Source organism: Schistocerca nitens, chromosome 1 (genome assembly GCF_023898315.1).
Source record: "Schistocerca nitens isolate TAMUIC-IGC-003100 chromosome 1, iqSchNite1.1, whole genome shotgun sequence".
In the NCBI taxonomy this organism is placed as follows: domain Eukaryota; kingdom Metazoa; phylum Arthropoda; class Insecta; order Orthoptera; family Acrididae; genus Schistocerca; species Schistocerca nitens.
This window is the reverse complement of record NC_064614.1, coordinates 322,528,492-322,550,048: the sequence shown is the minus strand read 5'-3', so window position 1 is coordinate 322,550,048 and position 21,557 is coordinate 322,528,492.

Sequence of the window (21,557 nt, the reverse complement as noted above, 5' to 3'; positions counted from 1 at the left end):
AGTATTTGGATCTCGACCAACGTGAGCAGCAATGTCGCGATACGATAAACCGCAATCGCGATAGGCTACGGTCCGACCTTTATCAAAGTCGGTAACGTGATGGTACACATTTCTCTCATTACACGAGGCATCACAACAACGTTTCACCAGGCAACGCCGGTCAACTGCTGTTTGTGTATGAGAAATCTGTCGGAAACTTCCCTCATGTCAGCACGTTGTAGGTGTCGCCACCAGCGCCAACCTTGTGTGAATGCTCTGAAAAGCTAATCATTTGCATATCACAGCATCTTCTTCCTGTCGGTTAAATTTCGGATGTGTAGCATGTCATCTTCGTAGTGTAGCAATTTAGTAGTGTAGCAATTTTAATGGCCAATAGTGTATTTGCACCAAATGGTACAACAATGACACTTAACATGTGAATCAGTTAGTGAATACAAATTACACCAGAAAACCAGTAATGTGCATGAATGCCAACTGCTTTTAGGGGACGAAATCGAAATTTTTAACCGAGTGTCAATATTGGACATAATTACCATTGCACTGGAGTGCAAAATACGTAATGAGTTCACGTAAAAAGATGTCGGGTTTGGTAACGACTTGCAGTGTTGGACATTCATTCAGTAGAGAGAAGCAATGACTAATGGCAGCGACATTAGAGCCAAGAGAACTGTTCACAGCAGACGCGTAGTGTCCTTTTGTTCCAGTTACCCATAAGGCCAGTAAAGTGAGGTTGCGCATAATCATCCATTGTGTAACCATGTTCATATGTTTCACAAAAGATTAAAATGCCATCGCATGGCAACATACTTGTAGGCCGAAGCCGTCATAGAAACTCCAGGACACACTCGAACACACACACAGTCACAGCAGTTACACAAATCTTTGTTGTATACTGAGACAGCTGCACTGTGGGCGGACAGGAAACGACAAGTCTGAAGAAGATATCGAATGAGTACCAATAATATCGTTTCTGCAATAATCAGCATGTGTAGCGCCAGTAAAATTGGCACTAACTAAAACATGACACGACAGTTGTCTTGTGACACCAGCAGCAGCGAGTACTGTTTGTATAAAGCGTTTATTTTGCATTTTGTTTACGACCTTCCACTAAGGAAGGGATTCTATTTGTGTTTATCTGCTCTGCATAGAAACTAACAGTTCTTGATCGTTAGGAGAGAAATTTATTTTGTACTTATTTGCTGCGCTTAGCTTTTAAATAGTTTTTCTGGGAAAACCTAGCGTAGTTTTCGCGTCTCGTATTTCAGTGAGTGTTTCTTGATTATCAGAGTAGCTCATCAGAAGATTATCTTGGGAATTTGTCACCGTATAGAGTAGGGTAAACATAGTCATGTGTAGGGACTGTGGTTGTTGTGAGCGGACGCAAGGAGAATTGGCCATTCTTCGTGGGCAGGTGGAGGCTTTGTCTGTTAGGCTCATCGAGCTCGAGGCGCAGGCGTCGGCTCGTAGTGGCGTTGGGGCAACTGTGGTGAGACCTATGCCTACTTCGGTGGCCTTGGAATCACATGGAACCCCTGATGTCGCTGCGTCTTCCGGCAGTGAGCATCTTACCGGTCAGCCATCACTCCAGGGTGAATGGCGGACAGTGGTGGGCTCGCGCGTGCCTGGCCGAAAGGCGAAGGTGGGATCTGGCCGCGTGGCAGCTGCCTTACCCCTTTCCAACAGGTACGGGGTGCTTCCTAGTGGTGATGACATCGTTTCCGAGCCACCACAGGATGCCTCGCCTGTTGGGCCAGTGGCCGATTCTCCGGCAAGGTCCCGACAGTCACAGAGGGCGGGCCTATTAGTTATAGGGAGCTCCAACGTTAGGCGGGTTATGGAGCCCCTCAGGAAAATAGCGGGTAGGTCGGGGAAGAATGCCAGTGTGCACTCGGTGTGCTTGCCGGGGGGTCTCGTCCGTAATGTGGAGGAGGCCCTTCCGGCAGCTATTGAACGCACTGGGTGTGACCGGCTGCAGATAGTAGCACATGTCGGAACGAATGACGCCTGCCGCTTGGGTTCTGAGGCCATCCTTGGTTCCTTCCGGCGGCTGGCTGATTTGATGAAGACAACCAGCATCGCACGCGGAGTGCAAGCTGAGCTTAATATCTGCAGCATAGTGCCCAGAGTCGATCGCGGTCCTCTGGTTTGTAGCCGTGTGGAGGGTCTAAACCAGAGGCTCAGACGACTCTGCGACTATAATGGTTGCAAATTCATCGACCTCCGTTATTGGGTGGAGAACTGTAGGGCCCCCCTAGACAGGTCAGGCGTGCACTACACACCGGAAGCAGCTACTAGGGTAGCAGAGTACGTGTGGCGTGCACACGGGGGTTTTTTAGGTTAGAGGGACCCCCCCTTGGGCGAAACGATAAAATACCTGACGGCTTACCAGAGAGAACATCATCATCGTTGATAAAGAACGTCCGTCCTCAGAGACCAAAAGCAGGAAAAGTTAACGTAATATTGGTAAACTGCAGGAGTATCCAGGGCAAGGTTCCTGAATTAGTATCGCTTACTGAAGGAAATAGTGCGCATATAGTATTAGGAACGGAAAGTTGGTTAAAACCGGAAGTGAACAGTAACGAAATCCTAGACACAGAATGGAATATATACCGCAAGGATAGGATAAACGCCAATGGTGGAGGAGTATTTATAGCAGTAAAGAATTCAATAATATCCAGTGAAGTTATTAGCGAATGCGAATGTGAAATAATCTGGGTTAAGTTAAGTATCAAAGGTGGGTCAGATATGATAGTTGGATGCTTCTATAGACCACCTGCATCAGCAACCGTAGTAGTTGAGCGCCTCAGAGAGAACCTGCAGAACGTCGTGAAGAAGTTTCGTGATCATACTATTGTAATAGGGGGAGACTTCAATCTACCAGGTATACAATCGGATAGTCACACAATCAGAACTGGAGCCAGGGACAGAGACTCTTGTGACATTATCCTGACTGCCTTGTCCGAGAATTACTTCGAGCAGATAGTTAGAGAACCAACTCGTGAAGCTAACGTTTTAGACCTCATAGCAACAAATAGACCGGAACTTTTCGACTCCGTGAATGTAGAAGAGGGTATCAGTGATCATAAGTCAGTGGTTGCATCAATGACTACAAGTGTAATAAGAAATGCCAAGAAAGGAAGGAAAATATATTTGCTTAACAAGAGTGATAGGGCACAAATCGCAGAATATCTGAGTGACCACCATCAAACGTTCATTTCTGAGGAAGAGGATGTGGAACAAAAATGGAAAAAATTCAGAAACATCGTCCAGTACGCCTTAGATAAGTTCGTACCGACTAAGGTCCAAAGCGAGGGGAAAGATCCACCGTGGTATAACAATCATGTACGAAAGGTACTACGGAAACAAAGAAAGCTTCATCATAGGTTTAAGAGTAGTCGAATCATAGCTGATAAGGAAAAGCTGAACGAAGCGAAAAAGAGCGTAAAGAGAGCAATGAGAGAAGCATTCAACGAATTCGAACATAAAACATTGGCAAACAATCTAAACAAGAACCCTAAAAAGTTTTGGTCATATGTAAAATCGGTAAGCGGATCTAAATCGCCTATTCAGTCACTCGTTGACCACGATGGCACCGAAACAGAGGACGACCGAAGAAAGGCAGAAATACTGAATTCAGTGTTCCGAAACTGTTTCACTGCGGAAAATCGTAACACGGTCCCTGACTTCAGCCGTCGCACGGACGCCAAAATGGAAAATATTGAAATAAACGATATCGGAATTGAAAAACAACTGCTATCACTTAGTAGCGGAAAAGAATCCGGACCAGACGAGATACCCGTAAGATTCTACAGTGATTATGCTAAAGAACGTAGCCACTTTCTATCAGCAATTTATCGTAGATCTCTGGAAGAACGTAAAGTACCTAGCGACTGGAAGAAAGCGCAGGTCGTTCCCATTTTCAAGAAGGGTCATAAATCAGATGCGAATAATTATAGGCCTATTTCGCTTACGTCAATCTGTTGTAGAATAATGGAACATGTTTTATGTTCTCGTATTATGACGTTCTTAGATAATACAAATCTCCTTCATCATAACCAACATGGATTCCGCAAACAGAGATCATGTGAAACTCAGCTCGCCCTATTTGTCCAAGAAATTCACAGTGCCGTAGACACTGGCGAGCAGATTGATGCCGTATTCCTGGACTTCAGGAAGGCATTTGATACGGTTCCGCACTTACGTTTAGTGAAAAAAATACGAGCTTACGGAATATCGGACTAGGTTTGTGATTGGATTCAGGATTTCCTAGAAGAAAGAACACAACATGTCATTCTTAACGGTTCAAAATCTGCAGATGTAGAGGTAATTTCGGGAGTACCGCAAGGAAGCGTGATAGGACCTTTATTGTTTACAATACACATAAATGACTTAGTTGACAACATCGGTAGCTTCGTGAGGCTATTTGCAGATGACACGGTTGTCTACAAGAAAGTAGCAACATCAGAAGACTCGTACGTACTCCAGGAAGACCTGCAGAGGATTAATGAATGGTGCGACAGCTGGCAGCTTTCCCTAAACGTAGATAAATGTAATATAATGCGCATACCTAGGGGCAGAAATCCATTCCAGTACGATTATGCCATAGGTGGTAAATCATTGGAAGCGGTAACGACCGTAAAATACTTAGGAGTTACTATCCGGAGCGGTCTGAAGTGGAATGATCACATAAAACAAATAGTGGGAAAAGCAGGCGCCAGGTTGAGATTCATAGGAAGAATTCTAAGAAAATGTGACTCATCGACGAAAGAAGTAGCTTACAAAACGCTTGTTCGTCCGATTCTTGAGTATTGCTCATCAGTATGGGACCCTTACCAGGTTGGATTAATAGAAGAGATAGACATGATCCAGCGAAAAGCAGCGCGATTCGTCATGGGGACATTTAGTCAGCGCGAGAGCGTTACGGAGATGCTGAACAAGCTCCAGTGGCGGACACTTCAAGAAAGGCGTTACGCAATACGGAGAGGTTTATTATCGAAATTACGAGAGAGCACATTCCGGGAAGAGATGGGCAACATATTACTACCGCCCACATATATCTCGCGTAATGATCACAACGAAAAGATCCGAGAAATTAGAGCAAATACGGAGACTTACAAGCAGTCGTTCTTCCCACGCACAATTCGTGAATGGAACAGGGAAGGGGGGATCAGATAGTGGTACAATAAGTACCCTCCGCCACACACCGTAAGGTGGCTCGCGGAGTATAGATGTAGATGTAGATGTAGACATTTGTCATTCTATAGCTTCCTAATGGTTCTGGGAGAAAGGAAGCGGTACATTATCAGTTTATCTATGATTCTCTTGTAACCTACAGATAGTTACTGAAGAATGTCGTTCCTTTTAAGAACGAAAAAATGACTGGCAAACAGCAGGAGACCTTGAATTTGGCTGAAAGACGTGGTATATCAACTGAACAACACGAAATTTTCTTCATTACACTTCCCGTCAAATCAGTGATTGTCAACCTGGGAAGCTGGTATGTAATGCAATATCTACATTATTTAAAGTACCAAATAAATCACCACTAATATAGTTGAATGAAAACAACGCAGACGTGATAATAAAACTTCAAAAGTAGTAAAACTGTTTCCCAACATTGAAGAAACTAATTCCAAAATTGTTGCCATATCTGCGGCATGACCCTTTAGCATATTTCCTTTTGAAGCAAAATTAAATACATTTACAAAAATATTCGTGAAATAGAAATTGGAGTGGTGTGTAAGAATGCGCGAATCTGTAGACTCCCTACAAAATTGTTTCTTGTCAAGGAGAGTGTCTATCACAGTAATACCAGACGACAACAGAAAATTTACTTCTTATGCATGAACACGTGTTTATATTCTCTTACTTTGAGCGGAGTAACCTGTAGCTATAGAAATATTCGAAGGTAACTCATCATAAATAACTTGTACCTTATGTCACTGAATCAGTGAGACTGGGTTGTTTTTAATCTTCATTTCACGACCATTCACGTCTCTTGATAATTTACCAACGCCTGGAACACAAAACTATAATAACTATTTCGTTAATTATGTACAGAAGTAATTAAAAGCAAACATTAACCTTACAGTTGCTTTCTCGCCGCTATTGGCGCTAGTGTCGTTCCAGCTGTCAGAAGGTAATAATTTTCACAGCACTGAGTGACGCGACTGTATATGTCAGACTGCTCTCCAGGATGTGTATGTGCTCCTTATATGGCGGCGCCGCAGACACTAATGAAATTTTCACATTAGTGGTAGGGATGCAACACGTTCCAGGAATGTTCCAGATGAACAGATGACAAAATTCATTCTCCTACTTAAATCGTGTCTCATAGTTGTACAGGAACCCTATGTAGCACTACTTGCGTGCTTTCAAAACAGAAGAAACATCACAGCTGTTGAGCAAGTGATGTTTTTATGACAAGAAAAGTTAGTGGGTGAGAATGAGGAGCCTAGAGTCTTTTTCGTGTTATTTTGGCGCTGAGTTACAAGAAGAGGTCGACATTACCTATACTGCCACTGAAAGTTGCTTCTGCTTGTGATTTCCCCCTAAGCCATGCAATCATATTATGTGCGACGTATAACTCGCTGTTCACCCACGTTGACTACAGCAGACGTCTAATCTGGAAATGTTCCGGTCTCGTGTAATACCATACATACGGTTGCTATGTCAACCTGTTTCCATACAGTGCAGCAAATATGAACAACCTGCAGTTAGAAACAACGTTCTCATGATCTCAATCTTTACGGTACATTAATCAGCCTCGTAGTAGCATGTTATGTACACCCTATGTTCCCATCTTAATTTTATTCGCACAGTGTAGCCATGACGATATCTATTCGTGTTGTGCCAGAAGGTAATGTGGAGCGAGGACTGGGTGTTGGACCGACTGACACTTTTAAATATTTATTACAATTAAACACTTACACAAATTATGAAATCATTAATCACAATCTTCCTTTCTGATCACAACTTCTGTGGGTTATATGCCTCAGGGGATTTTTAGCAAGTTACTTTTAATTAAATAATTATCGGAAACTTACAACTAAAAAGAACTACTTGGTTTTAAAATTTTAATTTACTTGAAATTACTTAACCGAGAAACTGCAAAAGCATAACTACCATTTTCATAATTAAAATTTACGAGAAACTGCTTGAGCAGAAAAGTCGTAAAACAACAATAATTATTAACAACAGTCAGTATAAGAAGTACAATTTTCTATTAACTGTGAAATAGTAATGAAGGGAATTTCTTTTATAATGCATCTCACGTACTTTCACAATCAGGTAGCCTTTAACAAGCGTTAAGGTTGCTTTAAATTACCAACTCTTCACTAAAATTTGTAATTTTTTTTTTTTACCAAAGCTTGGTTGACAACCCAAGACCCGCTACGAACCGCGACGCAGCATACAGCGGCAAACAGCACCGTACTATTACTGTTGACAATATCCACTGGAAGTCAATGAACGTCACATTGTACCAGACGTTTCACCAAGTAATCTGAAAACAACCACAATTAGTTCCTGAAAATCGATATTATTAAGGACAGATAACCAGAGGATTTTATCAAGTTTCGACGTAGTTTCAGTGGCATCACTGAAAAACCAGTCTCCTCCACATACGTATGTTTTTTTTGTTTACAATAACACCGTAGTCACACGTTGTAATTTTGTTATTCATGAGCCGGCTGGAGTGGCGGAGCGGTTCTAGGAACCGCGGGACCGCTACGTCGCAGGTTCGAATCCTGCCTCGGGCATGGATGTGTGTGATGTCCTTAGGTTAGTTAGGCTTAAGTAGTTCTAAGTTCTAGGGGACTGATGACCTCAGCTGTTAAGTCCCATAGTGCTCAGTGCCATTTGAACAATTTTTTTGTTATTCATGAAGCACTAGGAATTTACACAATCGGATACCCCTGACACATAGTTAGCTCAAGCATTGTATGCTAACAGCATGAGTAAAACAACCAACGCCTCTTATTTTTATATTTTAGAAGGATATTCCCTCAGCATAATTAAATACCAGACTCTGTATACATCTATATTTGAATATTTGTCACTATAACGCGAATCTTTAAAATCACTCTGCTTACTTCATACAGAACTACTTCATTCCACATCCGTCTGCTCAGGAGTGGCATATGACATACATACAAAGGTCATGGCGAAGTGAGTGAAGAACAGTTCGGTCTAACATACGAATGAAACTACTTTTAAAAGAGACCATTTTGTGATGTAGGCACAATTCTTAGCAGCAAAATGGTAATAGACAGAGTATTGATTTGACACCGCTAGTATCCATACAGGCTGCGTAATCAGAATTGTAGGGATGCGTTATACACAAATATAGGCGTATAGCACACGATTCGACGTACGACCTTAATCCTCTGCTGTCTATAGATCACCCAGTATACTACTCCACTAGAAAATCCAAGAGCGGTTCTAGGTGCTACAGTCTGGAGCCGCGCGACCTCTGCGGTCGCAGGTTCGAATCCTGCCTCGGGCATGGATGTGCGTGATGTCCTTAGGTTAGTTAGGTTTAAGTATTTCTAAGTTCTAGGGGACTGATGATGACCGCAGCAGTTAAGTCCCAAAGTGCTCAGAGCCATTTTTTTTTAGAAAATCCAACAATCTCCGCCTCAGACCACAGTCGCACATCATATTCATAAGCGACCTTGTATCTGGATACACACCGATCTCTCCCAAGGTTCACTGAGTGTCTTTAGGGAAACAATTCGCACACAATCAGTACTGAGCGTGTCCAGAAGGAACCGTCTGTCTCCTCGTGTAAAGTTATACCGGCCCTTCACTCTGCGCCCCTAGCTCCAGTTGCCGGCCGCGGTGGTCTAGCGGTTCTAGGCGCTCAGTCCGGAACCGCGCGACTGCTACGGTCGCAGGTTCGAATCCTGCCTCGGGCATGGATGTGTGTTATGTCCTTAGGTTAGTTAGGTTTAAGTAGTTCTAAGTTCTAGGTGACTGATGACCACAGATGTTAAGTCCCATAGTGCTCAGAGCCATTTGAACCATTTTGAATCTCCAGTTCCAGACCAAGGATGGCGCCGCCGCCAAGCGTCGAAGACGCTTGTCTTCGCAAATGTGCTACTCCACGGCACAGTGTGAATCTCAAGGGTATCGTAGTTTCTGAACGACAGTGTCTCAAAGAAGGTGCTAACCCAGTTTCCTGACTATACAAATGGGACAATCCTACTTCAACTAGTTCTAGAATAATTTGCACGGAAGCAGCTCTTACCATCTAGCCAATGATTCTACTCCACCAATCCAACGGAGATCCCTTCGGTTGATCACTAGTGGTGAACGACGTTAGTTTCAATCGTAAGACTCCATAACTTTTTCAGGTAACATGAAACATTTGAATAATAATGTCATGACTGCCTGCTTTTGCCGGGCGTTCACATAGTATGTGTTATGTTATACCGGTAGTAAGTATCACAGTAGCAAGTACCATTCGTCAGTCGCTTGTAAAGGCTGCAGTGATGCAATAGACGCTGTTGTTTCCCGATGTGTGACGATTTATTCCTGTTAGGTAAATCCTTGAGTTGCATATTACATCGATACTGTTGAAATTGCAAATATCACTCTGGCATTTATCACAATCAAAGGCTTTATCAGCGAATCAGCTTTTAATGGTAATAGGTATATACTTGCAGCCGAAATAAAGACTTTAAATTTGCATCCTGTAACGAAACAATATAATTGTTTAACCTTTGTTTTATACTTTATTAGACACATACGTGTTATACGTAATAAGTAATCTACAACTATTGATTACCATGATTGATAAAAGTGACAGTTCGCCTAAACAGAGTAAATAATATTCGAAAAGTAACACTCTCCCTTTCTTTATTTCACTACAGCGTTTCAAAGATTATTATGTACTATATTTTACATTGATTATTTTAATTGTTAAGTAGTAGGTAACCGAACTCTAACCATAGATTTACAGTTTCCTTTGAGAAGTAAAGGAGCATTCAGGGCAACTAGAAAGGGAAGTAAGTCAGTGAAGTGTGAAAGTACAAGAACCATTATGATCTTGTAGTGATGTACGAATATTGGCGCATATAACACATATGAAACTATCTTTCATGGTTGATAACAGTATCATCTGTATTAAAAGTCTGAAGGCGTTATATAGACTGCTGTGAAAGAAAGGAAAAGACGAAAAATGCATGAAACAGAAAAGAAGAAACTTTGTGAGTCAAGATAAGCGTTGGTAAGGTAACAAGAGTCGTGTATGTCACTCATACGAACTTAATCAAATATATGAAAAAGTCATTGAAAATAAGAAAAGATATGCAGTGTTTTGTGAATGCATCTTTCTCACTTCATCTCACACTCCGACGAATCAGCGATTTCATTTAGAAGTGTGAGAGAAACATCGCTACTTCCAAGAAATTTCGAGGAGAAAATTGTCAAGGCCCTTTTAAATTTTACGGCCTATTTATGCAGCAATGGACGAGGAAAGATTGCATTAAAAGTTCTTTTGGAAACTCCAATAAAGTAACACTTGTTCTGAATGGAGTTTTGCGAAGCAATTATAATAATGCATCGGAAAATCCGAATGAGGAAACCGTTGCAGGGGTTACGGAAACGCCGCCTGTGGGAGGAACGCAAGCTGAACAGACGCGAACGATCACGATCGTAACAATTACAGAACTTGACAAAAGTTTTCGTAAAATGCACGTCTGAAAATGACATCAATACCATTACAACAGAGAAAAGGTCCCAAAGATTCTTATAGGACCAATCACAATTACGGAACCATCGACATAAGAGAAACATTTGCTCGCTAGCGAATTATTCTCCTGTCAAACATAAACAGACTTGTGCAATCGCCTTGGAATAATGAAATATTTGTTATTAGACGCCTGTCGGGTAGACATTTATACTGCAAAAAGACGGCATGTTTTCCACTAGCTCTTTTATAATAAATCTTTTGAGACACAGTATAGTAAGCCCCAGAAACAAAACAGGATCTCGATGACGTTTGAATTTCCGAGCCGATGAGAAATTTATTGCATTCCAGCGCTTGCCTTAGCTGTTCGTTATTGGTTTGCTTTGCTGAATTACCCAGCGAACCGTTCATTCCACGTATGCGGTAACTGCGGAAATAGCTGACTTGCGGGATAAAATGAATTCAGTATCTCGTTTTTGTTTCTGTGCCATCTCTTTTTACTCTTTTACTGCGTATATTTGTTTCCCTTACGTAGTAGAAAGAGACGTCTAACGTTAGCTGAACTACAACAAAAACCCTCTGGATGACAGATATGATACAAGCATCGCAATCTGTACCACTTCTGGTCTGGTCTTGGAGCATAGAAATTCTGCCTGCCACTTCATCTCTGTCTTCTGCGTTGTCCGCCATATTGCTGTTAGGCAAAATGTTTGTTTAGTCGATACGTGGATAACGATCATGCACTTATTTCTGTTGAGAGACGTAATGTCGTAGCATATAACAGCACTTCAGGCAGAGAAATATCAGACCAGCACAACGTTGCAATTTCCCTCCCCACAGGACCAGAATAATTCCTCCCTCCACATGAGTTAAGCTAGTGTTTTTGACTCCGCAAATGCTAACAGAATATCACGACTGTCGCATTTTATTAATATATAAATCCATTACCTGTCGTCTTTTACACGTAAATCAGTTGTCAAAATAAATGAACTACATGTAGAATCCAGAAGTGGATGGTCTTTCTCGTACATATAAAATTTCTTCTTAAGGAGTACTTGTCAAACGGATCAGACAGAGCTGTTTCAATTAACACGCATTTATGACGCGTTTTGTATGCTTGTAGAGCAGATTTTACGTCTTAGATTACCCTGTGCAGGTCATTACCAGGCTGTAGGGGAGGGACAATCCAATGTGTGCATATGGCTGTCAAGGATTTTACGGTGGTAAAAGGACTGGTGCGGGGTCCGATCAGCCTCATGATACCAATTTAGGAATTACTTAGTGGAGAAGTAATGGCTCCACTGTCTGAAAAGTCGACAAGATGGCCAATAGGGCCATGTACTGACCACATGCCACTCCATACTCCATCTGCATGATGCTACAAGCTAGAGGATAACGCAGCGATTGGTCGACATTGCTTGGGCCTTCAAAGCCATGACGAGGAGCTCTATGTCACACTTGCAGGATGTTGGGTTGTAAGTGCTGATATTTTTGTTATTGACAAGACAGAGGACAGGTAGACTAATAATTCTAGCTATTAGGAGTAGTAAGGCTTCAGTTAGTACTTCAAAGTTAACTTGGCAGGAGCAAGACATTAACGCTTATGTTTCCCTCGCCAGTAGATCAGGTGTTGATGCGGCGACGCATTGATGCAAAACATTCAGTCTATATTGACATGTGTAGTCCACTTAAAGGTGCAGTTACAACTATGCAGGAAACATCAGGTAGTAAATTATATGACATGTTCGAGGAAAGATTGTAAAAACAACTAACGCACTGAAATGGGTACATATTAAGGTGCCAACGACACAATATCTGTACTTATATCCCTAACATCATATATATATATATATATATATATATATATATATATATATATATATATATATATACAAAACCACTCTGACTCTGTAGCGCTGGACGTTAAAGACTCTCAGTCTGGCAACACTGTAATCACATGTTTGGTAAGTACCTCTGTCAGCATTGGAGTACAGCTGTGCAGTTGGTGCAATGGATAGCGTTTTGAGTTAAGTCGAAGTTTCGAGTCTGGATCGAGGCTTTTGTTTTAGTTTGCTAATTTGATTCTGCCTTATAATATTGTAGTAGGCCTATACACCGTATCATAAGCCACACGTATTCCACATTTACGTAGTACAGTGTCTTGTAACGATAATAATAAAAAAAAACGTGATTAGACTAGTCAGAAACAGGCAGCTGTGATAAATAACCTCTCATAAGATAGACTAAATACAAAAAACAGCATTAATTTGGAGATGCTAAAAATGGCTCCACAGTTAAATAGCTCAAGATCTACTAGGCGTTTATACTGCATGTATTACGTCTGCTCAAATGTAACATATTAGCAATCAGTGACAATAATAATTTACATGTTACTGACGGCATGATGTTTACACAGTATGTGCTCAAAGCGACAGCCCCTCCCTCCCCCCCCCCACCACCTCTCCTCAAGTTCAAACACTGCGTGACCCCCTGGATCACAGAGCTCTGGACTCTTCGCAACATGGTTGCACCACTGATGCAAGAACAGCATGAACACCTGTTATCAATTCTTCCACATGTTTCGGCGGAATAGAATACACGATCTCCTTCAAGTGTCCCCATAGGTTAATTCGGAGGCCATACAAGTGGAACTCTCCGTCCGAGCCATGCCCCTGAAGATGGGCTATCTAAATACCGTCGTACATTAACTCCAAAGTGTGTCATCATGTTGGTACCATAACCTCTGCCGAACATGAAGTGACACATCTTCCAATGCGTCAGGTAAATACACATAAAAAATGTTTGCATCACTTCGGTTTCGTGAGTTCCGGAACCTGTACAGAAAATTAGAATAGAGATCAACATAAACATCGTTTCCGATCTTTTTATTGCCCATGAAAACCAAACATTGCACGTTGTACCACCATACAGCGAGACCGTCAGAGATGGTGGCCCAGATTGCTGTACACACCGGTAGCGCTTACACCCAGTAGCACGTCCTCTTGCATTGATACATGCCTGTATTCGTCGTGGCATACTATCCACAAGTTCATGAAGCCACTGTTCGTCCAGATTGTCCCACTCCTAAATGGTGATTCGGCGTGGATCCTTCAGAGTGGTTGGTGGGTCACGTCTTACATGAACAGCCCTTTTCAATCTATCCCATGCATGTTCGATAGCCCTTCCTGGCACAAAGTAGCAATACTGACGCGATCGAACCGCGCTACTGACCGTCTAGGCATGGTTGAAATACAGTCAACACGACCCGTGTACCTCCTTCCTGTTGGAATAACTGGAACTGATCGGCTGTCAGAACCCCTCCGTCTAATAGGCTCTGCTCATGCATGGCTGTTTACATCTTTGTGCAGGGTTAGTGACATCTCTGAACAGTCAAAGGGACTGTGTCTGCGATACAATGTCCACAGTCAATGTCTATCTTCGGGAGTTCTGGGAACCGGGGTGATGCAAAACTTTTTTTGATATGTGTAGATTGAGAGGAATGCATGATACCTTCGTGCAGTCAACGGGTCAGGCAACTAACAGGGACTCAAACTACTGTTTCCTAATATTCCGTCTCAGACGCTGATGCCAAAGCAAACTTGATAATCAGGATCACAAATGAAGTGCTGGTTAACGTCACACCAATTGTGGGCTTGGTTCATATTGAAGAACCGTCACAAGTGAATGCGGCTTCATCCTACCATATGACAGTGTTCATGAAGTGATGATTGACTTCCTGTTGTGGTTGGAACCACTCAACTATATTCACAGACGCCGGTCTGCAGAATGCAGGTGTGGCGTTAAAGAATAATGATAGGGGTGCAGCCCCTGCTCGTGCAGCACGTCAAAGACCGTTCGTGGCCCGGGGTTCGTAGTCTATGACCTCAAGAACAGCTTCCTCAGTAGCTGGAGTACGGCGAGTCCGTGGACGACAATGCTAGTCACTGCACCAACTACACAGCTGTGCGCTGAAATGCTGACGGAGGTAGTTAATTTCAGTTAATCGTACAAAGCACTCGTTGAGCAACATCGTCCCTGGCAGACCTCTTGAATGTGAGCGCGCGACGCCGGGACGATTGGCTAATTTCAACTCACAGTAACTCGGAAACGGCGGAACGTATCGAATCTTTTTCTTAACATATATGTCTCAGTATAACCTGCCCTGCAACATCCCTACAAGGCATTTTCTGACCACCCTATATATAGTTTCCATTACACAAGTATTCAATAAAAGACCATGAATGTATAAGTGTGAGTGTGAGCGAATGTGTGTGTCTGTGCGTATGCGTGTGTGTGTGTGTGTGTGTGTGTGTGTGCCGATTTGAATTATTTTTGTGGGCAGTCAGAGGCAAGAAAAGCAACTTCTTGTCAAACCTTGTGGGGAGCCATTGCATAGAACGAAAAGCAGTGGGTAAGGGGAAAGACAAATTGTAGTTCCGAATATTGTTAAGATGTTATTGACCAAACATAGTGGCAGTTGCCCAGCTCCACCAGTTGGAAAAGAAGAACCGTTTTGGCCAAGCCCCACGTATCGACACTCTTGTGACAGACGGGTTCATGCAAGACATACCCTCCTCAGCTGTATTGTTGAGTTATGAATCCAGGTATTTGAATTTGATTGCGTAGCTTCTAGAAGTGATTAATCCATACTGTTTCAGCTTCTTTACTTTAGAAAAACCTTTCATGATACGTTTTGCGATTTTCGATATTTAATTTCGTGAGGTCAGGGTATCTTAATGGGAATATGGCTAGTTCACTTCTGAGCTGCTACCATGTGTGCCCTGAGTCTGGCGCATCAGATGTCGTGAAATTTCCCCTTTGCTGGTTTGATTGTTTATTAACCAATGTATCGTTTTGCGAATATCATGTGATGTGGGGAATATTGTGTTAATTCAGTTTGTAAGAGGTATGCGATGTATGCGCTGCCTGCAACAGGCAAGACTTAGGAGAGTCTCTGACCAGAGAGCAGTATGTAGTTAGTTGTTGCTTGTCGCTAGTCGGCAGTAGTCGTCAGTAGTCTGCGTGAGTCGGCAGTAGTCTTGAGTAGTCTGCGTGAGTCGGCGCGTGTCGGCATTCTGCTCTGGTCGGGACTCTGGAGGATGAGTATTATTGTAGAAGGTAAAGAAGCAGCCTTGCGCATGTCTAATAATGTATGTTAACTGTCATTTAATTTCTTTAAAAAAAATGCCCCAATAATAATTTTTATAATATAAAGTATTTTTTTTAAAAAAAGCATTCATTTCAATTTAAAGATTTTATCCAATGAATAATTAATTCCTTTCACGAGTCACAAAGCGTAGACCAGCAACGCACGGAGCTGTGCCGAAATTTTTTTAGGTAAGATCAGATATATTCGCAGTTTTTATTGAGATAAGAATTTTGGCCTTTTTTTTTATTCAGAATACAGGGCCGTGGCGCAGCGCTGCTGTCGACATAAAATTTACCAGGTTACTGAATTTTTTTTTATTATTTTGGTGTTTAGGAATTTTTCTGTTTCGAACTTAACATTAAATGAGAAAATAATTTTGTGGTTACATTAAATGTGAATGCATTTCAGCACAGAGATTATAAATGGGAGCCAATTTTGTTCAGAGGTTACAATATTTAAAATTCATTTAATTTAATATTTCTCTGGGGAGGTTACACTTGGTTCATATTTTAATTATTATATTTTTGCGGGAAAGTTACACTTGGCGACCATGCCTGGATCATATTTCTTTGTGAATCTTCTGATAAGTAGTCATATATCTGCTCTTATTTACTTAAATGTAGTTTGCATCTGGCGCAACGCATTTACTAATTTGTCACTCTTTCTTTCACAGATCATCGGCAATTTGTTGCTCTTTGTTGTAATTGTGTTTGTTGCATTTTTTCTTTGTCCTAGTTTCATTTGTGCTTAATTTTGATTTGTGAAAAATGCCGCGAAAATCTGTTAACAGTACATCACGATGTGTAATGAGCGAAATAGCCGACTCTAATAATTTGACCGATAATACTTGCGACACTCAGTGTAATGATGATAATCCCCTAACTGTAGACAATCAGTGCGTACCGACCACTAGTAATAATTTTAATGCTAATGATGAGCAAACAAATTCAATTGTGTCCTCTGTTAATTTAACGACAATTGATGACGCGAGACGTTCTGTTACAATGAACGCTGCCCAGTTCGACACACTCGGTTTGCAAAATTTGCATTGTGAACAGATAAATTTTTCTAACGAAAATGAACAGTGTACTCAAAGTACGACAGATTTATTAGATTCCGAAGTAGTGACTAACAGTGCACATCCTATTGGGAAACATTTTCAAGAATTACAGAATGATCAAATGGTAACAGAAAACGTGACACATACAGATACACCAACACACAGCATAGAAAATAGAGTCGCTAATTTTGGCTTGGATCAAATTATGGCAGTATTGCTACAGTTGAATAAAAAACAGGACGACTTTAATCAATCGAACAAACAACTTAATGAAAAACTAGACAACAATTCCAAACAGTTGAATCAAAAATTAGACAACAATTCCAGACAGCTTATTGAACAGATTACAGCCGTTGCCGCGCAATGTCATGATACTAAAGAACAATTACGTGAGGAAATTAAGGCTTGTGCTAGGAAATGTAGTGAAGAAATTAGATCTGTTGCTCAAGAATTAAGGAATACGCAAACAGCTGCAACAGAATCACTTAGAGACGAAATTAGTGCAGTCGCTAAACAATGCTCTGAAAACGCAACACAGTTACGCGACGAGTTTAAATTAATGTCAGCAGAACTTTCCCGCACACTGGATGCAAAGGTAGACGCGAAATTGGACCAACAGAACAGCCAAATTGACGAACGTTTTAATCACCACCTACAAAACAGTGAAACGCGTTACCGTAAATTTATACAGGAACAGAATAAAGTAAAGCGACAAGTGATGGAAACAATTACCGCACATAGACAGGAAGATAAACGTAAATTGTTTACAAAAGCAAAAACATACGTAGACAACAATGTTGCTACAGTATCAGACGAAATTAATACTATCAAACAGTTGAACACCGAGTTGCGTGATGAGATTTCCGATCCTAAAGCAAAAACAGACACACACACAGTAGACTTTCAGACAGTGACCGACAGACTCGATCAATTAGAAGTAATACAGGATCCCGATGCCATCAAAGCAGACGTTAAAAAATTGAACTAAACCACACGTAAAATACAAAAATAAATTAATGCTTGTGACACTAAAAACGATGATCAGGTAAAAATACTGACTGGAAAATATGATGAATTGGCCAGTCGTATTGACATTATTGAAAGTAATAATGACACCAAATCAGACGATACTTCACCGATTTCGTTTAATCAAACACCTGAATTCCAAAATTTACAGCAGACGATCAGTGAGATAGATTCGTCCAATAACACATTACGTAGAAAATTGTCGACTTTACAGCAAGAGGTGACAAAGATAAAAAATATTTCAGTCAATAACACGTCACAGCATACGGCACATTCCGAACATTTGTCACACTCACACAGCCAGTATAATTTAGGTAATTTACAGGGAGTACGTGACTTAGATTCCGAACAGACAAATAGATTCTCATACAATCCTGAACCTGTTCAGACATACAGAGACGATAATTTTGATTACAAACATTTTCTATCAGTGAGAAAATTTAAAGTATTTAAAAATGACAGAACAAAGATGACCCATTGGATTGGATACAACAATTTAGCTTTGCTTTTCCACCGGCTTGGCCCGTAACACATAAACTTGAATTTATTTGCAGTTTTTTGGAAGGCGAACCAGCAACTCGTATGAGACCGATCGCGAGACAATGCTACTCGGTAGAAGAATTTCAGATTGCTTTTCTGTCAGCGTATTGGTCGAAGACGACACAGCGCGGAATTAAGGATCAATTAATTAGTTTACCGAATTATGAGAACTCAAATTTTTCCACTGTCACGCAATTTTTTGAACACATGGTCCAACAAAGCCATACAGTGAATCTGCACTTATTCAACTATGTATTTCTAAATTACCATGATCATTAAGAGTGTCACTTTTAATGGGTCAGCAGAAAGAAAATATTTCGGCATTCAGAGATCTGTTACAGCTTTTGGAAGTGCAGCAATCGGATTATTCCTTTATAAACAAAAATTTTTCATATAATAACCAAGGTCAACAAACATACAGCAATTACGATCAGCCACGCAATTTCAATAGCAAAGCTAATAAACGCTTCAGGAACGACAACTACCAGAACTTTAATAACAGACAAAATTTTAATTATCAGTATCGTCAAAATTATCAGCAACAGGAACTACATTTTGGTAACAATAGAGGCTTTTCTCCGCAACAGCAACAAAACCTACCGGTTAGCATACCTAACCAACAATGTAATGTACAAGGTCAACCAAGCTTTAATGTTTCGCCGCCTACACGTATAGCGTCAGCTCCAACAAATAGTAATGCACAGCAACAAGGAAATAACTACGTACAGAAAACACACTATTTCAATTCCTATCGCAATGCACCGTATAGAAATGACTATCATGACAGACGTAAAACTAATGAGCACAATTTTCAGCGTACGTTTAATAACAGTCGGTCTTACCAACAGCAAAATCATCCGCAACAACATATTATCATGAATGAACCAGACAGTAGATATCATCCCGAACGTAATACGTCAGGAAGAAATAACAGAACAGTACAAATAGTTGAAATGCCACAGCATCCTCCCGAAAATAATAGCACATCAGATAGAATTTGACTAGATACAGTACAGGTTGCATCTTCCAGTAACGCAAGCAATACTTTTGACACAGAGAATCTTGTTCACAAATATGTTATTACTTTTGACGACATCTGAGTCACTCTTTTGCAGGAAAGACCAGTTATTCAAAAAACCATTTCACACCCTGTCATCGAAGTAAAAATTGGATCATCCAAATTTTCAGCAGTAATCGATTCTGGCTCTCCTATGTCAGTCATAAATGAGGAAACTTTCAACGAATGTAACAAAGAGAATACCTATCCTACGTTACCATTAGGCAAATCCCAAGTAAAAGGGGCAGTATCTGGTAAAGGAGTAGATGTAAAATTACAGACACATTTATCATTTTGTATTGGAGATCATACATTTCACTCAAATTTTTGGATTGTTCCCTTATTGACGACAGACGTTATTTTAGGTACAAATTTTCTGGTACAACACGACGCAATTATTGACTTTCAAAACTCCTATTTAATGTTAAAGGACGAAAATGTACAACTGGCTTCAGAATTTCAGCACTCTTTATCTGCAGAAGAACAAACAATTAATAGTACAGAGGTCATTTCCGCATCACGTAACATAGACTGTCATTCCACATTGTTCACAGATACGTACGTACACAACTATAATACTCCAGACGAAGCCGACTATGACGTTATACCGATGATTTCTGATAAAGTTAAACAAAGCAGTGCAAATACAGACGACGAACGCACACAACTACGCAAAATTCTTTTACAGCAAGCTCCAGTTTTTGACAACGTTCCTGTCACTATGTCCGGTTTTATGTATGAATTTCAAGTTAAGCAGCACGACACGTTTAAAGCCAAACATTATCCCATTCCGTATATTCACAGAGAACAAGTTAAGAAAGAATTGCAAGCTATGCTTGACCAAGGAATTATTGAACTGGCAGTTAGTCCATACATAAACCCGCTCCATATTGTTAAGAAAAAGGATGGTTCTCTTCGTCGCGTACTTGAATCGCGTCACATCAACGACATTATTATTAATGAAACCGATCGCCCACAGACACTAGAAGAACTTCTACAGAAATTTCATGGTACTGCTATATATTCCACATTAGATTTGAAATCAGGATTTTGGCAAATTCAACTCCATTCGGACTGCAGAAAGTACACGGCTTTCTTTGTTTTGGTGACTGTTATAAATTTTGTAAATTACCGTTGGGTTTAACAATTTCTTCAGCAGCATTTATTCGCGGTTTGAATACAATACTTCCGACAGAACTTAAAGACAGAATCACAACGTCTGTAGACGACATTCTTATTGCAGAAGCTAACTGGTCTGAACACAATCTAATTCTTGAACAACTGTTACGAACTTTTCGTGCACAAGGACTCACAGTTAATCTCAGTAAATCGCACTTTGGTAAAACTTCTATAAAATTTCTTGGACATGTAATTTCAGCAGAGGGCATTGCGCCTGACCCGGAAAAACTTCAAGCTTTACGTGACATTACTGTTCTTACGACGAAGAAACAACTACGCAGTTTTTTTGGTTTAATTAACTTTTTTCGTAAATTTATTCATTATAAAACGTCCCCTTAGAAGAATTGTACATGACTGTGCTTAAACTGACACACAATATTTTTTAGCGCAACGCAATCTGACTTTCAAAAATCCCTACAAAAGAATGGCCGTGACTAACATTAACCTATATGCTTCACAAATCACTTACCTCACACAAATCTTCGTTACTCGAACTACTGCAACACAGCGAGCCCCACTACTGCCAGCTAAATTAAAGATTCAAACTACTGAGGGCACTAACTACTGATAGGCGTGGTTAGCAAATGAAAGATTTTGATAGAGAACAAACAATGTATTTACCTTAATAGTCATAATTGACATCCAGTCTTACAAATTTCAAAACCCCGCCATCTCTCTCCCCACATCCACCACTGCTGGCGGCTCACCTCCAACTGCGCAACGCTACACGCTGTTAACATCCAGCTGCCAAACACTACAATGGCAGATAACAATGCAACCTAGCCACAGATTGCACACAGCACAGCCAGTGATTTTTCATACAGAGCGCTACGTGACGTTACCAATAAGAAAA